We start from the raw sequence: 23,460 nt of genomic DNA, 5'->3' as shown, positions 1-23,460 counted from the left end.
CAGCCATCTGCATCCAAAGTTGGGTTGGGGTCCACTCAAGGTCCATTCAGGAGGGACTCTTCCTTCCCTTTGGAATGAGGAGAAACAGGCATACACACACACACACACTCATACATACATACACACACACACACTGCCTCTCTCACACACACATCCTTCATTGCAACACTCACACTGGCCTCCAACTGACAAGAGTCCTTTCTTTTTCCCACTCTGGACATTATTCCACAGATATATAAACCCCTAATTTAAAGTTTCTCCATACCATACACCTCTGAGGATGCCTGCCACAGATGTGGGAGAAACATCAGGAGAGAATGCTTCTGGAACATGGCCAGACAGCCCCGAAAATGCACACACACATATCCTTCATTGCAACACTCACACCGGCCTCCAACTGACAAGAGTCCTTTCTTTTTCCCACCTTGAACATTATTCCACAGATATATATATATATATATATATATATATATATATATAAACCCCACTTGATTAGTTTCCAACAGACCTCACAACCTCTGAGGATGCCTGCCACAGATGTGGGAGAAACATCAGGAGAGAATGCTTCTGGAATATGCCCATCCAGCCCCGAAAATGCACACACACACACATCCTTCATTGCAACACTCACACTGGCCTCCAACTGACAAGAGTCCTTTCTTTCTCCCACTCTGGACATTATTCCACAGATATAAATCCCTAGTTTATAGTTTCTCCTTACCTCACACCTCTGAGGATGCCTGCCCTAGATGTGGGAGAAACGTCAGGAGAGAATGCTTCTGGAACATGGCCATCCAGCCCCGAAATTGCACACACACGCATCCTTCATTGCAACACTCACACGGGCCTCCAACTGACAAGAGTCCTTTCTTTCTCCCACTCTGGACATATAAACTATAAACCTAGTTTATAGTTTCTCCATACCTCACACCTCTGAGGATACCTGCCACAGATGTGGGAGAAACGTCAGGAGAGAATGCCTCTGGAACATGCCCATACAGCCCTGAAAATGCACACACACACATCCTTCATTGCAACACTCACACCGGCCTCCAACTGACAAGAGTCCTTTCTTTTTCCCACTCTGGACATTATTCCACCGATACATATAAACCCCTCGTTTATAGTTTCTCCATACCTTACACCTCTGAGGATGCCTGCCACGGATGTGGGAGAAACATCAGGAGAGAATGCTTCTGGAATATGCACATCCAGCCCCGAAAATTCACACACACATATCCTTCATTGCAACACTCACACCGGCCTCCAACTGACAAGAGTCTTTTTTTTCTCCCACCCTGGACATTTATATATAAACCCCACTTGATTAGTTTCCAACAGACCTCACAACGTCTGAGGATGCCTGCCGTAGATGTGGGAGAAACATCAGGAGAGAATGCTTCTGGAACATGGCCATACAGCCCCAAAATGCACAACAACACATACCATTGTTTGCTCTTGATATATTATGCATCAAATTGAGAGATTAAACAGTTCAGTATTGAGCCTTGATACTCTTTTGAGGTCCTAATCAAGCTGTGTTGTTGAAGGCTTTCATCACTGGGTTGCTGCGAGTTTTCTGGGCTGTATGGCCATGTTGCAGTAGCATTCTCTCCTGACGTTTCTCCCAGGCATCCTCAGAGGTTGTGAGTTATATTGGAAACTAAGCAGGGGAATAATGTCCAGGATGGGAGAAAAAAACTCTTTCCTGTTGGAGGCAAGTGTGGATGTTGATTAGCATTGAATAGCCTTGCAGCTTCAAGGCCTGGCTGCTTCCTGTCTGAGGGAATCCTTCTTTGGGCCCTGATTGCCCTGATCGTTTCCTGTCTGGAATTTTCCTGCTTTTTTGTGTTGTTCTTTATTTAATGTCCTGATTTTAGAGTTTTTTAAATAGTGGGAACCAGATTATATTCATGTCTGGGTGAATCCTTCTTTGGGAGGTGTGAGCAGGCCCTGATTGTTTCCTGTTTGGAATTTTCCTGCCTTTTTTGGTGGTGTTCTTCATTTAATGTCCTGATTTTAGAATTTTTAATACTAGTAGCCAGATTGTATTCATGTCTGGGGGAATCCTTCTTTGGGAGGTGTTAGCTGGCCCTGGTTGTTTCCTGTTTGGAATTTTCCTGCCTTTTTTGGTGTTGTTCTTTATTTAATGTCCTGATTTTAGAGTTGTTTTTTAAATACTGGGAGCCAGATTGTATTCATGTCTGGGGGAATCCTTATTTGGGAGGTGTTAGCTGGCCCTGATTGTTTCCTGTCTGGAATTTTCCTGCTTTTTTTTAGTGTTGTTCTTTATTTAATATCCTTATTTTAGAATTTTTTAAATACTAGGATCCAGACTGTATTCATGTCTAGGGGAATCTGTCTTTGGGAGGTGTTAGCTGGCCCTGATTGCTTCCTGTCTGGAACTTTCCTGTTTTGTTAGTGTTGTTCTTTATTTAATGTCCTGATTTTAGAATTTTAATACTAGTAGCCAGGTTGTTATTCATGTTCATGGTTTCCTCCTTTCTGTTGAAATTGTCCACCTGCTTCATGTGGATTCTAGTGGTCTCTCTGACACGGTGCTTGCGAGAGCGGTCCAGCGTTTCTGCATTCTCAAATAATATGCTGTGTGCAGGTATTATGCGACAAAGAAGGAGATTAAGCAGTTCAGTATTGAGCCTTGATACTCTTTTGGGATCCTAATAAATTGGGAGATGTTTGTCCTAGCTGTGAGATGCCAACTGGCCCCGAACGAGAGGGGCGCTCCAGATTTAGGAAATCCTGGGACTGAAACAAGAGGATCTGGGATGGAAAAAGCAGGGAGAGATCCACACTAGCCTTGGCTCTTTATAGCTTTATCCCTCCTTTTAAAAAGCCTAACAAACCCCCTTATCTAGGTTTTCATACCTAGGATGAGCTTTTTTCCTTATGTTTTCATTCCAAGGTTCTGGAGATCATGTCGGTCTGGAGGTGACCTCTTGATTTTTGAAGAATGAGAGAAGCAAAGTAATAAATTCCCCAATGAATGGATCTGGGGGTAATTCATGAACGTATACATATCAAATAACATCTTTTTCATGCCTTGAAAAACAACACAGGTGTCTTGCTTGTGTGGATATACAGTATGTATCTCAAAGAGTCCTCTTGTTGGGAAATTGCATTATTTTCGAGCGCCAATGTCACACATACAACAAAAATATGAATGTGGATAGACCAAGGTGGCTGTTGTGGGTCTATCTGGGTCTTGTGTCTGTGTTAGTGGGTTGCCTGTTCTTATGCAACCGTTGTCCATTGTCCTAGTCTGGTTTTCTCTCTTTGGATCCGAATTGGGATTCAGGAACAGTTGGGTACCTGTCAGTCCGGCACGGAAATCTCTGCATGTCGGGTAGACCTGCGTGGGGGTGTCAAGAATGTTCTAGCGCAGGAATGTGTCGCCTCGGGAAGTGGGCAGCGTTCCCAGAGTGGTTCCTCCAACAGCCAAAGAACTCGTTTCCACCTCCCTTTCGTTCCCAGTATCCTTATTTTCTCCAAAACTCAGAAAATACATTGGTCAAGGGGAGACATGAGTGCATGGAGACTCCCAATGTGCTTCTCCCCATGCTTGGCTTCATGGAAGGTGGAGGAGAAAGACCTCCATTCCTGGTTTAGGTGGAATAAACGGTCTGCAACCTTTTGAATCATATCGGAATTATATGGGAATGGAATTTGCATGAACACAAGCCCGTGTAGGAATGATGGGAGTAGCACTCCAAGCAACATCTGGCAGGCCGCAGTTGGCCAAGTCCCAACATACAGCAGGGATAAGCAGCTGTAGGTCTCTAGGTTGTATTAAGACTTCAACTCCCATTAGTTCTGCAGCCATGACCAAAGGATGAGGGATACTAAAGTAGTGGCAACTGTAATTCAACAATAGCCAAGAGACCTACCGTATATACTCGAGTATAAGCCGGCCCGAATATAATCTTTGGGTAGTATCAAAATCCATAATTCTGCCTTTGACTTGGACATGAGGTCGACATATGCATGAATTAAATGGTATACCGTATATACTCGAGTATAAACTGACCCAAATATAATTCTTGGGTAGTATCAAAATCCATAATTCTGCCGTTGACTTGGACATAAGGTCGACATATGCATGAATATAAATGGTATACCGTATATATTCAAGTATAAGCCAACCAGAATATAATCCTTTGGTAGTATCAAAATCCATAATTCTGCCCTTGACTTGGACATGAGGTCGACATATGCATGAATATAAATGGTATACCGTATATACCTGAGTATAAGCCGACCCGAATATAATCCCTGGTTAGTGCCAAGGATCATCAAGCTTTTGATGAGTAAATGACAAAGTTGACATGGCCTGATTTAAGGATGAAGCATGAGGATCTCGGACGAATGGAATTATATATACGTTTTTAAGGTTTTTATAAAGTGTTTTAACAATGTTATTAATGGCTCAGTTTATATTGTTTTGTTTTTATGACTGCATTTTTGGGCATTAAATTTTGCCAATTTTTGTAAGCCGCCCTGAGTCCCCTCGGGTGAGAAGGGCGGGGTATAAATGTTGTAAATAAATAAATAGTATCAAAATTCATAATTCTGCCTTTGACTTGGACATGAGGTTGACATATGCATGAATATGAATGGTATACTGCATATACTCGAGTATAAGCCGACCCGAATATAATCCTTGGGTAGTATCAAAATCCATAATTCTGCCTTTGACTTGGACATGAGGTCGACATATGCATGAATATAAATGGTATACCGTATATACTCGAATATAAGCTGACCCGAATATAATCCTTGGGTAGTATCAAAATCCATAATTCTGCCTTTGACTTGGACATGAGGTCGACATATGCATGAATATAAATGGTATGCCGTATATACTTGAGTATAAGCCGACCCGAATATAAGCCAAGGCACCTAATTTTACCACAAAAAAACTGGGAAAACATTGACTCAAGTATAAGCCAAGAGTGGTAAATTTCAGAAATAAAAATAGATACCAATAAAATTACATTAATTGAGGCATCCATAGGTGAAATGTGTTTGAATATTTACATCAAGCTCAAATTTAAGATAAGACTGTCCAACTCTGATTAAATCACTATTCTCATCTTCTTCAATGTAAATGTGCTTATGTATCCTTTTAATAATCATAGAGCAAAATAATACATGTAATAATAATTTAAAAATATACAGGAAAATGATACATGTAATAATAAATAGAGTAGAATAATAAATAATAAAAATAAGATCAGAGTGAAATAATAAATGTATTATTAATAATAAAAATATAAAATAAATGTAATAGTAGCAACAATAATAGAGAAAAATGATAAATGTAATAATACCAATAATAAATGTACCATATATTCTCGGGTATAAGCTGACCCAAATATAAGCCAACCAGAAACCTAACCCGAGTATAAGCCGAGGGGGGCTTTTTCAGGGCTGAAAAACTAGGCCTTAGTTTGGGGACCCCTGTTCTATAGATACGCCCATTCTATAGATGCCTTGCATATCAGAGTAGTGAATCCAATCTAGGCTTATGGGTCACATGCTAAAGGAACTGTCCAGTTTGTGAGATAAGGTTCAGCACCTTGGACAGAACCAACTTAAGTTCCAATTGGAACTTTGGGACTATAGTTACACTGCAGAATCAATGCAGCCGACCACTTCCAATTGCTCTAAACCAGGCATGGGCAAACTTGGGCCTTCCGGGTGTTTTGGACTTCAACTCCCATAATAATAATAATAATAATAATAATAATAATAATAATAATAATAATAATCCCAAAATGCAGACTGTGCAAGGAAGCTGACGAAACCATTGATCATATCCTCAGCTGCTGTAAGAAAATTGCACAGACAGACTACAAACAGAGGCACAACTATGTGGCCCAAATGATTCATTGGAACTTATGCCTCAAGTACCACCTCCCAGCAGCAAAGAACTGGTGGGATCACAAACCTGCAAAAGTATTGGAAAATGAGCACGCAAAGATACTGTGGGACTTCCGAATCCAGACTGACAAAGTTCTGGAACACAACACACCAGACATCACAGTTGTGGAAAAGAAAAAGGTTTGGATCATTGATGTTGCCATCCCAGGTGACAGTCGCATTGACGAAAAACAACAGGAAAAACTCAGCCGCTATCAGGACCTCAAGATTGAGCTTCAAAGACTCTGGCAGAAACCAGTGCAGGTGGTCCCGGTGGTGATGGGCACACTGGGTGCCGTGCCAAAAGATCTCAGCCGGCGTTTGGAAACAATAGACATTGACAAAATTACGATCTGCCAGCTGCAAAAGGCCACCCTACTGGGATCTGCACGCATCATCCGAAAATACATCACACAGTCCTAGACACTTGGGAAGTGTTCGACTTGTGGTTTTGTGATATGAAATCCAGCATATCTATCTTGTTTGCTATGTCATAATAAAATAATAATAATAATAATAATAATAATAATAATAATAATAATAATACTTTATTTATATACCGCCCTATCTCCCGGATGGGACTCAGGGCGGTTTACAGTCATAAAAGCAAACACAAACATTACATTACAACATAATAGACATTATTAAACAAAGTAAAATAATACAATTATAACAATAAATCACACTTACATGACCAGATCAAGGGGACGGGAACCATAAAACCAATATATTAAAATGTATCATTTTAGGCTAGGGAAATCTTGTGCAATATATTCAGGCCCAGAAATCGGCCTAACTCCCACAATTCCTAACAATTCCTAGTTTGCCCATAGATTTTTGGGAGTGCTAGTTTTGGCAAAGCACTTACACTCTTGAGCCGAGAAAGCTAAAGGCCGTGGAAACTACTTCCAGGATTCTATAGCCTTGGGCAGTGGCAGTTAAAGTGGTATTAAACTGCATTAATTCCACAGTGAAGTTGCATCTTAAAATCTGCAACGGATTCAGAAGCCACCTACAGATTGGGGTTATCAGACCCAAGTGAGGTTGTTGCATCATATTCCTTGAGATTTCTCAAAAGTATAGTTATATTTTAATGTTGTTGTTGTAAAGTTTAGAGCCACCCACTCACCAACTAGCAGCGAGTGAGTAAGAATGTTATGGCTCAATGCCATGGAAAAGGGGGGAAATTTCGTTCGGCGTGTTTATGTAGGAAGAAGGGGCACTTGGTTCGTGCTACACCGTGATGGGTGAGTCGGACCCATCCATCTCCCATCTTCCTACACATATCTGCTAAAAACATGCTTATTTCATGACCGATCCTTCTAAGGAAAAAGCAGGCACAACATGCTTGGTTGAATATTCCAACAACACAAGTGCATCATCATGCACCATTATAGATCCCTTTCCAAACAAGGAGCAATTGGCGAGATGTCTGAAACTATATTAAAGCCTTGAGTTTTGATTACAGTCTTGGATTTAACCAAGGGTGCATCTGTTCTACACTGTGGAGTTGATCCAGTTTTGGAGTTAATCCAAAACTAGTGGCAAGAATCTCATCGTTATTGAGACAGAGGAGTTAAAGTGGTGACAAACTGTATTACTGTATATACTTGAGTATAAGCCTAGTTTTTCAGCCCTTTTTTAAGACTGAAAAAACTCCTCTCGGCTTATACTCGGGTGAGGGTCCTGGTTGGCTTATATTTGGGTCAGCTTATACTCGAGAATATATGGTACATTTATTATTTTTCTCTATTATTGTTGCTACTATTACATTTATTTTACTCTATTTTTATTAAGCCTCTCATTGATTGACAACACAATGATAGTTTTGTTGGCCAACTAAAATGCAAGGTTTCATCGGCTACTTCATCAAGCAAAGATATTAAAAAGTTCCTGATTTTGAGAGGAACCTCACAACCTCTAAGGATGCCTGCCATAGATGTGGGCGAAACGTCAGGAGAGAATACTTCTGGAACATGGCCATGCAGCCCAGAAACACACACAACAAACCTACATTAATTCTGCAGTGCAGGACTCTGGAGACTCTGGGTTCAAATCTCCACTTAGCCAGGAGAACCCAAGTCATACTCTCTTGGTCTCAGAAGGAACCTGAATGGCTTGAAGGCCCACAATGACACACCATCGGTGGACATGACAAACCCTCAAATAAGGACCATGCCTTAGTACAGTGGTTCTCAAACTCTTGGTTCCCAAGTGTTTTGACCTACAACTCCCAGAAATCCCAGCGAGTTTACCAGAACCCAAATCATACTCTCTTAGTCTCAGAAGGAACTAGAATGGCTTGAAGGCCCACAATGACACACCATCGGTGGACATGACAAACCCTCAAATAAGGACCATCCCTTAGAACAGTGGTTCTCAAACTGTTGGTTCCCAAGTGTTTTGGCCTACAACTCCCAGAAATCCCAGCCAGTTTACCAGAACCCAAGTCATACTCTCAGAAGGAACTAGAATGGCTTGAAGGCCCACAATGACACACCATCGGTGGACATGACAAACCCTCAAATAAGGACCATCCCTTAGAACAGTGGTTCTCAAACTGTTGGTTCCCAAATGTTTTGGGCTACAACTCCCAGAAATCCCAGCCAGTTTACCCAAACCCAAGTCATACTCTCTCGGTCTCAGAAGGAACTTGAATGGCTTGAAGGCCCACAATGACACACCATTGGTGGACATGACAAACCCTCAAATAAGGACCATCCCTTAGAACAGTGGTTCTCAAACTCTTGGTTCCCAAGTGTTTTGGCCTACAACTCCCAGAATTCCCAGCCAGTTTACCAGAAGTTAGTATTTGTTGGAGTTGAAGGCCAAAACATCTGGGGACCTTCAGGTTGAGAACCACCGCCTTAGTACTATGGGCCCTTGGCAACATTACTTGCATATAAAGGTGTGCCTTTCAGCCTGGAAATGACTGGCCAGCTCCCTATAGCCCCAAATCCCCCCAAAATACTCTCTCATGGCTGCAGATGGATAAAATGGAGTCTAGGTGTGCAGTCGGGAACCGTACTTTCCTGTCTCGTACCTTTTCGGCCATTGGCAGGGGGGCATCGGAAAGAGATCCGGTGGAGACCTGCCGCTGAGCAGAAAGACTTCAAAGCCAAATTGATTCTCCACAGTTACATAAAGATCTGTGTGTGTGTGTGTGTGTGTGTTGCTTGCTAGCATCACATCTTCCAGAAAAGAGATAGCTCAGGGTATGTGTGCCGAAGCCCATGTTGTCCAAAAAAGGGAAGAATTAGGGATAATCTGACGGGGAAATCCTTTTCTTGGGGAGATGACTGCATCGGAGGCCTCCTATCTCTTGGCTCACGCAGAGTGATGAACACTTAAGAGGAAAAGGAACACGGAGAGAAAGAAGGATGCTCAAAATACATTAGTCATGCTCCCAATGTACAATAAGGTGCATGGGATGTGGTGCCGTAACCCTTCTTGGTGTCTCCCCAATCCATCCCTGGTTCAACAGTGAGTTTCTACTCTAGTTTGGGATATAAACACAACTCAAAACTTGTGTTACCAGGCTACTTCTCCTTGGTAAAGAATTGTGTTTCATTCAGAAGCTGAGATACTTAATGGGAATTACAACTTCCAAGCCCATGAAGAAAGGAGTCCCATCACAACTAGAAAGCCAACTTGTTATGTTTCACTCTACAACGATGGCAAACCATACAAAACTGGATCTTGGGTGCATCTATACTGGAGGATGGATGCAGTTTGGTCCCACTTTAACTGCCCTGGCTCTATGCTATGGCATTCTGGGAGTTGTAGTTTGGCAGGCCTTGTCTCACCTCAGGTTAGCTTCACCTTGCTAAAAACACCAGGCTGCACACAGAATGTAGTCTTTTGTAGTTTATTAGAAAATAGGCAACAGATAGTTTGTAAAAGATAAAAGTTCAGTTCCAAAAGATAGTTATAAAAACAAGGCTGTAAGCAATGAATCCATAGAAACATTAGGCACAAAACAAGGTCCTTTTCAAAGAAACCAAAGTCCCAGCAACAAGAATACATCCAGGTTGCAAGATAATACAGGAAAGCAGACTTGGTTTTTGATTCAAGCGAGGAATTTGCTTTGACAAAGATCTCCCTCTCAGCAGTCTGTTTTAATAGCATGACATGAAGGCATTTCTTTGGCCTTTAACCTTCCTCTTATTTGCTATTCGGGGGCTTCTGCGCAACCCCCGAAATTCCAACCAACTAGCGCAATCAAGAGAAGTGGTCTCATCGTCAAGGCCACTGACATCAAGGCCACTGAGCTCGTTAGTGTTATCAGGCTGAGGCTGGGAGCTACTCTCCCTTTCTGCTTCTTGCACCTGAAAACCATCATCAGAAACAACATCATTTCTTCCCGTGGGAAACCTTGCTCTTCATCTCCCATAGCAGGAACATTCTGCACCTGAATACCATAATTCCCATCAGGGTCATCTTGAAACTCATCTTGAAACTAATCCTGAACCTGAATCCCATCATTATGCACTTGCATCCCAGAATCCTCATCAGAGTCACACAAAGGCAAAGGCTGAATCACAACAGGCCTTATAATTCTACAGCCTCAAGCTGCATTCATTCTACAGCCCAACTCCTACCATGCTCCATCACCATCACTGATAGTACTGAATAAGGGTGATGGGATTTGCAGTCCAAGACTTCCCTAAGGTAGTAAGAAACCTCTATTTCTCCTTTCATCTGAACCATGCCACCGTATTGTTGAATACCAAACAATTTGTGCCCAGCAAGAACAACAATTTGCCTTCCAGGGGTTTCCTCTGCTGGTAGTCATGACTTCCGCTACTGTTTTTTACTTTGCATTTACAAGGCTACTTATGCTGTTTCTATAATGTAATTTCTTTTTTCCAGCACCTTTAGTTACCACTGCATGATATGATCGCTAAGGTCAATGGTATCTACTTCAGTTTTGACCACACGAGCTCATTGCTTTTTTTGAAATAATAATAAAAATCACAACTCAGCCCTTTGAATAGTAATCTTGCTGATGCCCTTTGTACATAGAAAATGGCATAGCTTTGTGTTTCCATTTCACTTATGACTGTGTTAAAAGGTTTTGTTATTATGTTATAGTTAGGGTTATGGGAGCAAAAGAATCAAGATGGAGAATCTTGATCTACTGAATCACATACTGAAATGCAGGTAAAACTCAATGATTTGGTGGGTTTGGCTTGTAACTATAGCACAGGTGGAAATTGTGAGCTCTTGGACTCTTAACATCATCACAATGTATCATTTTTGCCTAGTTCTTCCAAAAATGGTATGGGGTAGTCGCTACTACTTGAGAGAACCCATAGAATCTCCTTTTGACCATTGAGCTATCTCCTGTTGACCATTGAGCTATCTCCTGTTGACCATTGAACTACCTCCTGTTGACCATTGAGCTATCTCCTATTGACCATTGAGCTATCTCCTATTGACCATTGAGCTCATACATCTCATTAAGTCCAAGGGTTTGTTTTGGTTGGGAACTATGCAATGATCCAAATGTGGGTCTGCAGGTGTTTTGGCCTACAACTCCCAGAAATCCCAGCCAGTTGACCAGCTTTTAGGATTTCTGGGAGCTGAAGGCCAAAACATCTGGGAACCCACAGGTTGAGAACCACTGATCTAGAGCATTGCATAGTTCCCAACCAAAACAAACCCTTGGACTTAATGAGATGTATGAGCTCAATGGTCCATAGGATATTCTATGGGTTCTCTCAAGCAGCGACTACCCCATACCATAGAGAACCACTTCTCTAGATCTTCTGGAAGCCAAAGTCTATGAAGAGCTTTGGAGAGCTCTTCATGGCATAGACATGAAAACCATTTTCAAATATTATAAGATGAAGCAGTCTGGTTTCTGCTAATTCAGGGACTAAAACACAAAATAATGGTTCGAAGTTCAGGAAGATACATTTCTCCTAAATATTATTCCTAGTGATAAACAGTGGAATAGGATACCTGGGAGTGTCGTGAAAGCTCCTTCTTTGGAAACGAGATGACCATCTGTCAGGAGTGTTTTGATTTGGTGTTCCTCCATGATAGAGGATTGAATTGGATTGCCCGTCTGGTCTCTTCCATTTTTATGATTGTATGTTCTTCAGTTCTGATATGAGTGTCAGAACACCACCTGGGTGTTGAAGTCCAGCTATACCTGAAGTTCCTCACAATCATCTCACCTGAACTCAAGGATTCAGGTTCTGTTCTTGTTGACCCTCTTAAATCTCATCCATCAGGATTTAAGAAGCAAACCAGTAAACCATCATGTTTAGAGCAGGAAGCTTTAACTATAGGAGGAACCTATAGGAAAACTGAGAAAATAGAGCCTTGAGGAACATCTGGAGAACCTTTGAAGACCAGATTGAGATGCAAGGAGGTCTCGAGGTCCCCTAATATTATGAAGGGCAAGCAACCAATGAAAACACCTGCTAGATTAAAACAACGGCATATCGGCACCTACTCCACCATTCTGTTTCCAGTGATGGACAGTTATATGTTATGGAGAAGCCCACAAAAAGGTAATCGCAAGAGCAATGGCTTGCCGTTCACCCCATCAACAATCACTGGAAAAAAAGGAAACTCTTGCAACATGATAATGTCCTTCCATTCCCGAGTTTTATATTTTTCCCCCAGCCACTTTGGCTGAAGAATTCTGTCAAGGAAGAATTAAGGTCCTGGAAGAGGCGATGGGTAATACAGGAGAAAGCGGTGACATTTTACAAGTGGAGCGCTACATTTGCCAAAGAGCCGAGCTTGCAGAAAATCCCCATCACGCTGGATATACACTGCTATCGATGGAGACAAATTCTGGTCCCCAATGCTACCTTTTCCCCCCAAGTGTGTGATATACGAGCACTGTGTGGCAATCTTGAAGTCATAAATCGGGAGCCAGTGGCATCCTAGCCTGTTATTCCTTTGGAAGTTGGCCTGGAATGTAATTCTTTTCTTTTCAACCCAATCCCCAACAAGGTCCATGTCTACTGTCAAAGGCAGGCACTAAGGGTTACTAGGCAATACCCGTATTTGTAGTCCCAAATAGAGTACACACATTGAGCATGTTCTTATTACTCAGATATAATATGGCTGCCATATCTATAAGGGATATTTTGCAAGACCCCATGGTAACATGAAACTGTGGATAATGATGACTCCATAGATAATGGTGAATATGCATTTGCTAAGCTTCGCGTTCCAGGAAACATGAATATTATTATTTTATTATGACACAGCAAACAAGATAGATATGCTGGATTTCGGTTCACAAAATCACAAGTCGAACACTTCCCAAATGTCTAGGACTGTGTGATGTATTTTCGGATGATGCGTGCAGATCCCAGTCGGGTGGCCTTTTGCAGTTGGCAGATCGTGATTTTGTCAATGTCTATTGTTTCCAAATGCCGGCTGAGATCTTTTGGCACGGCACCCAGTGTGCCGATCACCACCGGGACCACCTGCACTGGTTTCTGCCAGAGTCTTTGAAGTTCAATCTTGAGGTCCTGATAGCGGCTGAGTTTTTCCTGTTGTTTTTCGTCAATGCGATTGTCACCTGGGATGGCGACATCAATGATCCAAACCTTTTTCTTTTCCACAACTGTGACGTCTGGTGTGTTGTGTTCCAGAACTTTGTCAGTCTGGATTCAAAAGTCCCACAGTATTTTTGCGTGCTCATTTTCCAATACTTTTGCAGGTTTGTGATTATTATTATTATTATTATTATTATTATTATTATTATTATATTTCTTACCCACCTCTCCCCGTAGCTAGAGGTGGGCCACAGCATATTTAACATAGAGAATATCTCTCTAGGAATCTCTACAACACTGTGATTAATTTCTGCTGGCCAACTTTGTCAGAATTCAAAACAGAACTCAAAGTTGACCATAAAGTTACATTGTAGGATCAAGAGAGAATACACTATTTTTATCAGCTCCGCAAATTCAGACATGCAAATCTGGAATGGCAACTGTATTTCAACTATATTTGGGATGGAAGCATACCATAAAAGCGCATTGGAAGACCTAGAGAGACCGTTATAGATCACCCAGAGACTGATGGGTTCACTGATGCTTTAGAAGGGATTATGGGATTGCCTGTGGGGTTTCCAGGGGCACAAAGTGAGGAAGATTTAAGTCAAGGGAATGATGCTTCTTTCTGTGAGAAAGCTGATGGTGAAAGTGCAGGCCTTCAAGGTCAGGCCAAGCAGCCAGAGACATTAGATAAGGAAATGTTGAGTGGTGAATTAAGTGATATCAAAGCACCTGGAGATATGGACATCAACACAGGCCTTTTTTTACAGATCAGAGCAGACAATAGACATCACAGGGCAGAAAAGTTGGGGAGAGATTTCAGGGAAGACCAAATGCTTTCATGGACGTCTTTTAAACTTCTCCTTTCTCTATTCCTGAGCTTTTTCAATACTTTTGCTATATTTTACAATAAACTGTTTGCTTATATTCTGGTGCTGTAATCATAGGGATTTCCATACCTGGGGTGCAACAGAGACCCACAAACACTTCCAGAAGGAGAGCATGAGGAAGTGAAATGGTGGATGATACTGAATCCGTGGATAAGGGGGCCATGTTGCATTGACTCAATGAGTCTTGAGCCATAGGATTGAGACCATTGTCTTGGTCTGCACTTCTCAACAAGGGCCCACTCAATGATGGAAGGCTCACTATGGGTAAATCTACAACAAATTCATTCTCAGCTTTGACAGATGTGCTGACGCTACACAGCCATTCAGCGCTTCATCGGAGAAAAGCAAATTGACTTATCTTGGCTTTGGAAAGTAACACATTTGAAGAGATTCCAAGTGGAGCATTTCTGTGTGAGTTTGTAGAGAAATTGCCTTGCCTTAGACTTTTGTCAACAGCTCAAACCATCACACCAGGAATGGACTATGGATGACGTTTTATACCATGTTAACTGTGTTGGCTCAGTGTTATGCAATCATGGGATCTGTAGTTTTGCAACATGTATAGACTTCACCAAACTACAACTCCCAGAATTCCATGGCATTAAGTCATTCATTCTATGTGCCTATTCATTCTACTGTGCCTATACTATCGCCTTCCATACCATCATGTAGGACTTGTAGAATTTGGATGAATTCCGCTGTTAAAAACAGGATTGCCTCTTTTTTTTTTTGTGGCCCGCATCCAATCGCATTTTATTCTGCTTTTCAACATGCTCATAAACATGCTCTGTAGTGCTAAGCTTCAAGGCTGCAAAGTGCATTTACACTTCTCTTTCTTTCTTTCTTTCCTCTCCTTCCTGGCTCAGGACTTTCTAATCTATCTAAAGAAGTGTTTGAAAATCTGCTTGCGAGGGCTCAGAACTGATCGGGTTAGCAGCTTGCCTTGAGGGAGGTTCGTAAGCCCTCTGTTCTGAGGCGGCAGAGCTGTGATATTAAAATATTTATATGGGTATAATAGAAGTACTAGTGCTGCTAATGATGATGGTTGTGGGGATATTATTAATAATAATAATAATAATAATCGGTTTCATAGTCTAAGAGTCTTGATAGAGCAAAAAACATGAACCAGCGGTGTGATACTGCTGTCAAAAAGACAATTTTATTCTAAACAGCATCAACAGGAGTGTAGTGTCCAAATAGAAGAAAATAGTTGACTGTGCTGTGGTTGACATGGTGTTCTCTATGCTGTGGTTGACTCTGCATTGCCTATGTTGTGATTGACTTTGTGTTGCCAATGCTGTGGTTGACATTGTGTTCTCTAAGCTGTGGTTGACTTTGCCTTGCCTATGTTGTGATTGACTTTGTGTTGCCAGTGCTGTGGTTGACATTGTGTTGCCAATGCTGTGGTTGACATTGTGTTCTCTAAGCTGTGGTTGACTTTGCATTGTCTATGTTGTGGTTGACTTTGCATTGCCTATGCTGTGGTTGACTTAGTGTTGCCTATGCTGTGATTGACTTTGTGTTGCCAATCCTGTGGTTGACATTGTGTTGACAATCCTGTGGCTGACTTAGTTTTCTCTATGCTTTTTGTTGCCTATGCTGTGGTTAACATAGGGCCCTTCCACACAGCCATGTAACCCAGAATATCAAGGCAAATAATCCACAATATCTGCTTTGAATGGGTTATTTGAGCCATATAATCCAGTTCAATGTGGATTTTATAAAGCTGTGTGGAAGAGGCCTCAGTGTTCTCTATGCTTTGGTTGACTTTGTGATCTCTATGCTGTTATTGACTTTGTGTTGCCTATGCTGTGGTTGACTTTGTGTTGCCTAGACTGTGGTTGACTTAGTGTTTCCTGTGCTGTGCTTGACAGTATTCTCTATGTTGTGGCTGACTTTGCGTTCCCTATGCTGTGGTTGACTTTGTGCTGCCTATGTTGCGTTTGACTTTGTGTTGCCTAGGCTGTGGTTGACTTTGTGTTGCCTATACTGTGGTTGACTTAGTGTTGCCTATGCTGTGGTTGACAGTATTCTCTATGTTGTGGTTGATGTTGCGTTCCCTATGCAGTGATTGACTTTGTGCTGCCTATGGTGTGGTTGAATTTGTGTTGCCTATGCTATAGTTTACTTTGTGCTGCCTATGCTGTGGTTGACTTTGTGTTGCCTAGACTGTGGTTGACTTAGTGTTGCCTATGCTGTGCTTGACAGTATTCTCTATGTTGTGGTTGACTTTGCGTTCCCTATGCTGTGGTTGACTTTGTGCTGCCTATGTTGCGGTTGACTTTGTGTTGCCTAGACTGTGGTTGACTTAGTGTTGCCTATGCTGTGGTTGACTTTGTGTTGCCTATACTGTGGTTGACTTAGTGTTGCCTATGCTGTGGTTGACAGTATTCTCTATGTTGTGGTTGATGTTGCGTTCCCTATGCAGTGATTGACTTTGTGCTGCCTATGTTGTGGTTGAATTTGTGTTGCCTATGCTATAGTTTACTTTGTGCTGCCTATGCTGTGGTTGACTTTGTGTTGCCTAGACTGTGGTTGACTTAGTGTTGCCTATGCTGTGCTTGACAGTATTCTCTATGTTGTGGTTGACTTTGCGTTCCCTATGCTGTGGTTGACTTTGTGCTGCCTATGTTGCGGTTGACTTTGTGTTGCCTAGACTGTGGTTGACTTTGTGTTGCCTAGGCTATGGTTGACTTTGTGTTGCCTAGGCTGTGGTTGACAGTATTCTCTATGTTGTGGTTTGCTTTTTGTTGCCTATACTGTGGTTGACTTTGTGCTGCCTATGTTGTGGTTGACTTTGTGTTGCCCCGGCTGTGGTTGACTTAGTGTTGCCTAGACTGTGGTTGACTTTGTTTTGCCTATGCTGTGGTTGACAGTATTTTCTATATTGTGGTTGACTTTGTGTTGCCTAGACTGTGGTTGACTTTGTGTTGCCTATGCTGTGGTTGACAGTATTCTCTATGTTGTGGTTTACTTTGCGTTCCCTATGCTGTTGTTGACTTTGTGCTGCCTATGTTGTGGTTGAATTTGTGTTGCCTAGGCTGTGGCTGACTTTGTGATGCCTAGGCTGTGGTTGACAGTATTCTCTATGTTGTGGTTCACTTTTTATTGCCTATACTGTGGTTGACTTAGCCCTACTCTAAGATTCTGTGATTCTACCAGTGCTGTGGATATAGTGCTGCAACGTGACACTGAAACAGGTCCTACTAATGTGGGGAATCTAGCCACAGGTCCTGTCAGCTGGAAGAGGCTAGAGATCAGTGTCCAAAAAAGGGCTGGATTCTCCTGCAAACAGGAGGATTCACCTCCTTTTCTGAATGCCTTTCGAAGCTGCACCGAATGGGCCAAGCCAGTCCATGCAGCCGGCTCTGCAGCCTGAGATTGCGGAGCATCAGTGCAAGGACACTTGGCTCCAATTTCAGCGCCAGCCAAAGGAAGAAGCGGGAGGGCAGGGTGGCCAATGCATGCATTCCTCCTCCTCCTCTTTATTTCTTTTTTTGTTGATTCAGCATCTCCCATCCCCGATCTGATAAGCCCAGGGAAGCAAAGGGAGTGAGAGATATTTATTTCACAGCCAAAGGGAAGAAAAAAGGAGAGAAGGGGGGGATTGTTTGAGGATGCCGGTGGAAAATAGCCAAGGGAGCTAACTGGGAATTGAGAAGGACAGGAAGGAAGGAAGGAAGGAAGGAAGGAAGGAAGGAAGGAAGGAAGGAAGGAAGGAAGGAAGGAAGGAAGGAAGAAGGAAGGAAGGGGCAAGGAGGGAAGGGAAGGCTGTGACCTCAATTTTATCTGACGTTATTGTTATTTTTTCCCTTTCTTCCTCTCTCCTTGTGGAAAGAATGAGAAACAAAATGAGGCGAGGCAACCATTTCCATTGTGGTTGAACATTACAAGTATCTCAGTGAGAAGAGCAGGTCAACCATCAATGGCCTCAATGGGTTTCCATAGTGAGTTGCCTCCAGGTTTTAACTCAAACTTCCAGGATGGGGAACATATTATGGAGATGGGTCTGACCTCTTAAATAGCTGCTTTAAAGTCCAGACTAAAATCCAGATTGGATTTACCACCTATTTCACATGGATGCCATTAGCTGCCATGGCCAATAACAGAATCAATGCCCAGAACTTGAGAGCACTATTGCTCTCTGTCAAGGAATTCTACATATCTCACCCAGCTTCCAAGACCAAATGGTAGAAGCAATAGGATTCAGCTATCTCAGCTCAAGTAGTACAAACTGCTATAGCTGTTTAGTACAGATTCTTCTTCAGTTATTAGTGGTAAGAACTTGAACCTAAATTATGGATGCTATAGACCAGGCATGAGCAAACTTCGTCCCTCCGGTGTTTTGGACTTCAAAACTGAGCTTGAAAGAAGCTATCCAAGATGTCCAACCTTCTTCCTTTCAAGTGAGGACCTGGATCCAAAGAACATCTCCAAGGCTTAATGGAAGCTATCCAAGATGTCCAACCTTCTTCCTTTCAAGTGAGGACCTGGGTCCAAAGAACATCTCCAAGACTTTATGGAAGCTATCCAAGATGTCCAACCTGCCTTTCAAGTGAGGACCTGGGTCCAAAGAACATCTTCAAGGCTTTATGGAAGCTATCCAAGATGTCCAACCTTCTTCCTTTCAAGTGAGGACCTGGATCCAAAGAACATCTCCAAGGCTTAATGGAAGCTATCCAAGATGTCCAACCTTCTTCCTTTCAAGTGAGGACCTGGGTCCAAAGAACATCTCCAAGACTTTATGGAAGCTATCCAAGATGTCCAACCTTCTTCCTTTCAAGTGAGGACCTGGGTCCAAAGAACATCTCCAAGACTTTATGGAAGCTATCCAAGATGTCCAACCTGCCTTTCAAGTGAGGACCTGAGTCCAAAGAACATCTCCAAGGCTTTATGGAAGCTATCCAAGATGTCCAACCTTCTTCCTTTCAAGTGTGGACCTGGGTCCAAAGAACATCTCCAAGGCTTTATGGAAGCTATCCAAGATGTCCAACCTTCTTCCTTTCAAGTGTGGACCTGGGTCCAAAGAACATCTCCAAGGCTTTATGGAAGCTATCCAAGATGTCCAACCTTCCTTTCAAGTGAGAACCTGGGTCCAAAGAACATCTCCAAGGCTTTATGGAAGCTATCCAATATGTTCCCAGTGGGAGGAACCCAAGGAAAAGGGCTGGGGTCAAAATTGTTGTTAACTGCCATCAAGTGGACATCGACTTATAGTGACCTCATGAATGAGTTGACCTCCAAATCATCCTATCAAGTCTTGCAAAGCCAGGAGTTTGTGGCTTCCTTTAATCTCCATTAGGAACTGGGGTCTTCATCTTTTCTTCTGCTTTCTATCTTATCAAGTATTATTGTCACATCTTCTCATGGTGTGTCAAAAGTAGGACAACTTCAGGTTAGTCACTTTGGCTTCTAGGGAAAATATAGGACAGTGGTTGGGTCCCCAGATGTTTTGGCCTTCAACTCTCAACAATCCTAACAGCTGGTAAAACTGGATGGGATTTCTGGGAGTTGTAGGCCAAAACATTTGGGGAGCCACAGGTTGAGAACCACTGGTATTGGATGACTCATCCTATCATCGGATCTTGCAGACTCAGGCCATCCGTAGCTTCCTTGGTTGAATCTATCCATTTCTTTGAGCTGAATAGCAATTTCCTTACTGTTTTGAAAAAGATCTTGGCTGGCCCTGTGTCTCTTAAATGATTCTAATGAAGGAGAAGTTCTGTTTGCCCAAAGAGATGGATCCTGGAAATCCATATCCCTTCTTATTTATGTGTTGACTGATGCGTTGGCCTCTGCCGCACCAGAGAACAGGCCCAGGCTTTCTTGAAGATGGATGGCTGAGCAATGAAGGGGTCCGGGCGGGCAGGCAAGCATTAATTGTCTTCCTGACCTGGGTAATTGAATAAATGCTAATAAATGCCACCAAGGCATCCCGGCTTCTCTTTAGCACTGGCAGGAAAAGTGGAATGCCATCCATCACTGACAGCGGAGGGGATGAATCAGGCCTCCAGCCCATTGGTCTGACTGAAAGGCCGGGGAGAAGACGGGAGCAAAGGGACGGTCAGCACCTTTCGCCTTGTCCGCATGAAACAAAGTCATTACTCTCAGGGCCCTGTCCATTGTGTATTCCCCATTTGAAGTTCAATTGACAGCTTAGGGAGCCTCTCATTGATTGACAACACCATGATAGTTTTGTTGACCAACCAAACTGCAAGGTTTTATTGGCTACTTCATCAAGCAAAGATGTTAAAAAGTGCCCAATTTTGTCATTGCCCAGTGTTGGAATTAGATTAGATGTTGTTTCTGGATGCATCTACACTGCAGAATGGATGCAGTTTGACATCACTTTGCCAGCCATGGTTCAATGCTATGGACCCACACACACACACGTATATACTCAAGTATAAGCTGACCCAAATATAAGCCGAGGCATCTAATTTTACCACAAAAAAACTGGGAAAACATTGACTCAAGTATAAGCCGAGGGTAGTAAATTTCATATATACATATACATACATATTGATAACCCTGGATAAGTGAGTCTTGGATAAATGAGACTCTAGTGTGTGTGTGTGTGTGTGTGTGTGTGTGTGTATTAGATATGTGTGTGGAATAGTATCTGAAAATTGTCTTACTCTCTCTCTTTTTATATATAAATACAGTAGAGTCTCACTTATCCAAGCTAAACGGGCCAGCAGAACATTGGATAAGCGAATATGTTGGATAATAAGGAGGGATTAAGGAAAAGCCTATTACACATCAAATTAGGTTATGATTTTACAAATTAAGCACCAAAACATCATGTTTAACAACAAATTTGACAGAAAAAGTAGTTCAATACGCAGTAATGTTATGTAGCAATTACTGTATTTACGAATTTAGCACCAAAATATCACGATGTATTGAAAACATTGACTACAAAAATGCGTTGGATAATCCAGAATGTTGGATAAGCAAGTGTTGGATAAGTGAGACTCTACTGTATGTATATATGTGTATATACACACTTATATACACATACAGTAGAGTCTCACTTATCCAACACAAACTGGCTGGCAGAATGTTGGATAAGCGAATATGTTGGATAATAAGGAGGAATTAAGGAAAAACTTATTGAACATCAAATTAGATTATGATTTTACAAATTAAGCACCAAAACATCATGTTATACAACAAATTTGAGAGAAAAGGTAGTTCAATAAGTAGTAATGCTATGTAGTAATTACTGCATTTACTAATTTAGTACCAAAACGTCACAATGTATTGAAAACATTGACTACAAAAACATTGACTACTAAAAGGCAGACTGTGTTAGATAATCCAGAACGTTGGATAAGCAAATGTTGGATAAGTGAGACTCTACTGTATTTACATACATATATGTGTATATAATATCTATATATATAAAAGGGTAATGAAATTTCGGCCTAGGAAAAAACAACAAAACTACACATCCCGGAAACACTAAACTTGGTAGCACAACCCGTCATCCACGCCTCTATGTTCATACAACAAAAAGCTCCAGCTACTCCAGAAAATGGCCAGGCTTTGAGACTGCAAGGCTATTCACTGCTATTTCACCTGGCCAATAAAGGATTCCCATAAGCCACATCAACGCGTGGCCGGGCAAAGCTAGTATATTATATTATGCATATATACATATACACACTGTGTGCACACATCTATATATATAAAAGAGTGATGGCATCACGGCGACCCACAAAACAACAAAATTACAGGCCCCCAACCTCGAAATTTGACAACACAACCCATCATCCACGGCTCTAGGTTGATACAACAAAAAGAAAAGAAAAATAAAGTCCTAATTAGAGAGAGAGGAATAATTGCTTTTATCCAATTGCTGCCAGTTAGAAGGCTAAGCTCCTCCAACTTGGTCTCCTAGCAACCCAAAAAAAAGTAATAAAAAACACTAAAAAATTAATACAATAAAGTACTATAATAACAGAAAATAACTAAAAATAATACAAGAAAATAATAAAATATAATAAATAAAAATATAACTTCCAATAAAATTAATTAAAAAAAATGCAAATAACGTCAAATAAAAATTACACAACCATTTTTAACCAATACCACCACCACTTTGCCACAGCAACGCGTGGCCGGGCACAGCTAGTATTTATATATGAAAAGAGAGAGAGTAAGATAATGTTCAGACACTATTACACACACATATCTATTTGTGTGTGTGTGTGTAATCTTACAATTTCCATTCTCAATACAATTGTAAGAAGTATTCATGCACACTCTGTGCGTGCATGAGAAAGCTCTGCGAAGGGAGAGGCTTAGAGGAGGAAAGGGGTGGAAGAAAAGCCATTTTCTGCTTCAACATCTCTCCTTTCTTGTCCTTTTCTTTTTCATACCTATTTCCTTATCTCCCTCTTTTTTTTTATCATCCCCTACAACGGTGTCACCTTCAAAACCAGAGTTCCGTATCACTGCCTTTTTCTCCTCTCTGCTTTGCTCCTGGCCCATTTATTCCAAGAGCAAAGCGACTGCACAGCTGCCTTGAGCCCCTGAATGGCTGCAGAGGAAGGAGCGCGTGAAAATACTCGGCGACTCAGGTCTCCTTTGGATGTGACAAAGGAAGGAAGGCTTTGCAGAGCAGATAAGATGCAAAGCTTCAGCTTCCGAGGGAAAAGGGAGCTCTAAGATACTCTGTTCCTGTACTCCGACTTCTCCTGTTTTCTCTGCCTTTTGCTTCCTTTTGCTTCGGCCAAGTAAACGTATTCTATGTATGTTTAAAATCAACCCAATCCATAGAATAACCCTCCACCCTTGACTTAATCTTGACATAATTTTGGCCTTAAAGTAAATTAAAAATCAACTAGATCTATCCTTGGGTAGTATCAAAATCCATAATCCTGCCCTTGCCTTGGACATGAGGTCGATATATGCATGAATATAAATGGTATACCGTATATAAGCCGATCCAAATATAAGCCGAGGCACCTCATTTTACCACAAACAACTGGGAAAACATTGACTCCAGTATAAGCCGAAGATGGTAAATTTCAGAAATAAAAATAGATAACAATAAAATCAGTCTCAGGCTGATCTACAACGGCCTCTCT

At 41.8% G+C, this 23,460-nt stretch overlaps 1 protein-coding gene across 4 annotated transcripts in view; it reads left to right on the top strand.

The window, feature by feature from the left end:
* lingo1 (leucine rich repeat and Ig domain containing 1) overlaps nt 1-23,460 on the top strand; it is a 386,928-nt gene that overhangs the window by 333,716 nt on the left and 29,752 nt on the right. The gene's annotated exons all lie outside the window — the stretch shown is intronic.

The sequence above is a fragment of the Anolis carolinensis genome, unplaced genomic scaffold (genome assembly GCF_035594765.1).
Source record: "Anolis carolinensis isolate JA03-04 unplaced genomic scaffold, rAnoCar3.1.pri scaffold_11, whole genome shotgun sequence".
Lineage (NCBI taxonomy): Eukaryota > Metazoa > Chordata > Lepidosauria > Squamata > Dactyloidae > Anolis > Anolis carolinensis.
Note: the sequence above shows the minus strand (reverse complement) of the source record. Positions and strands in the feature narration are given on the sequence as shown.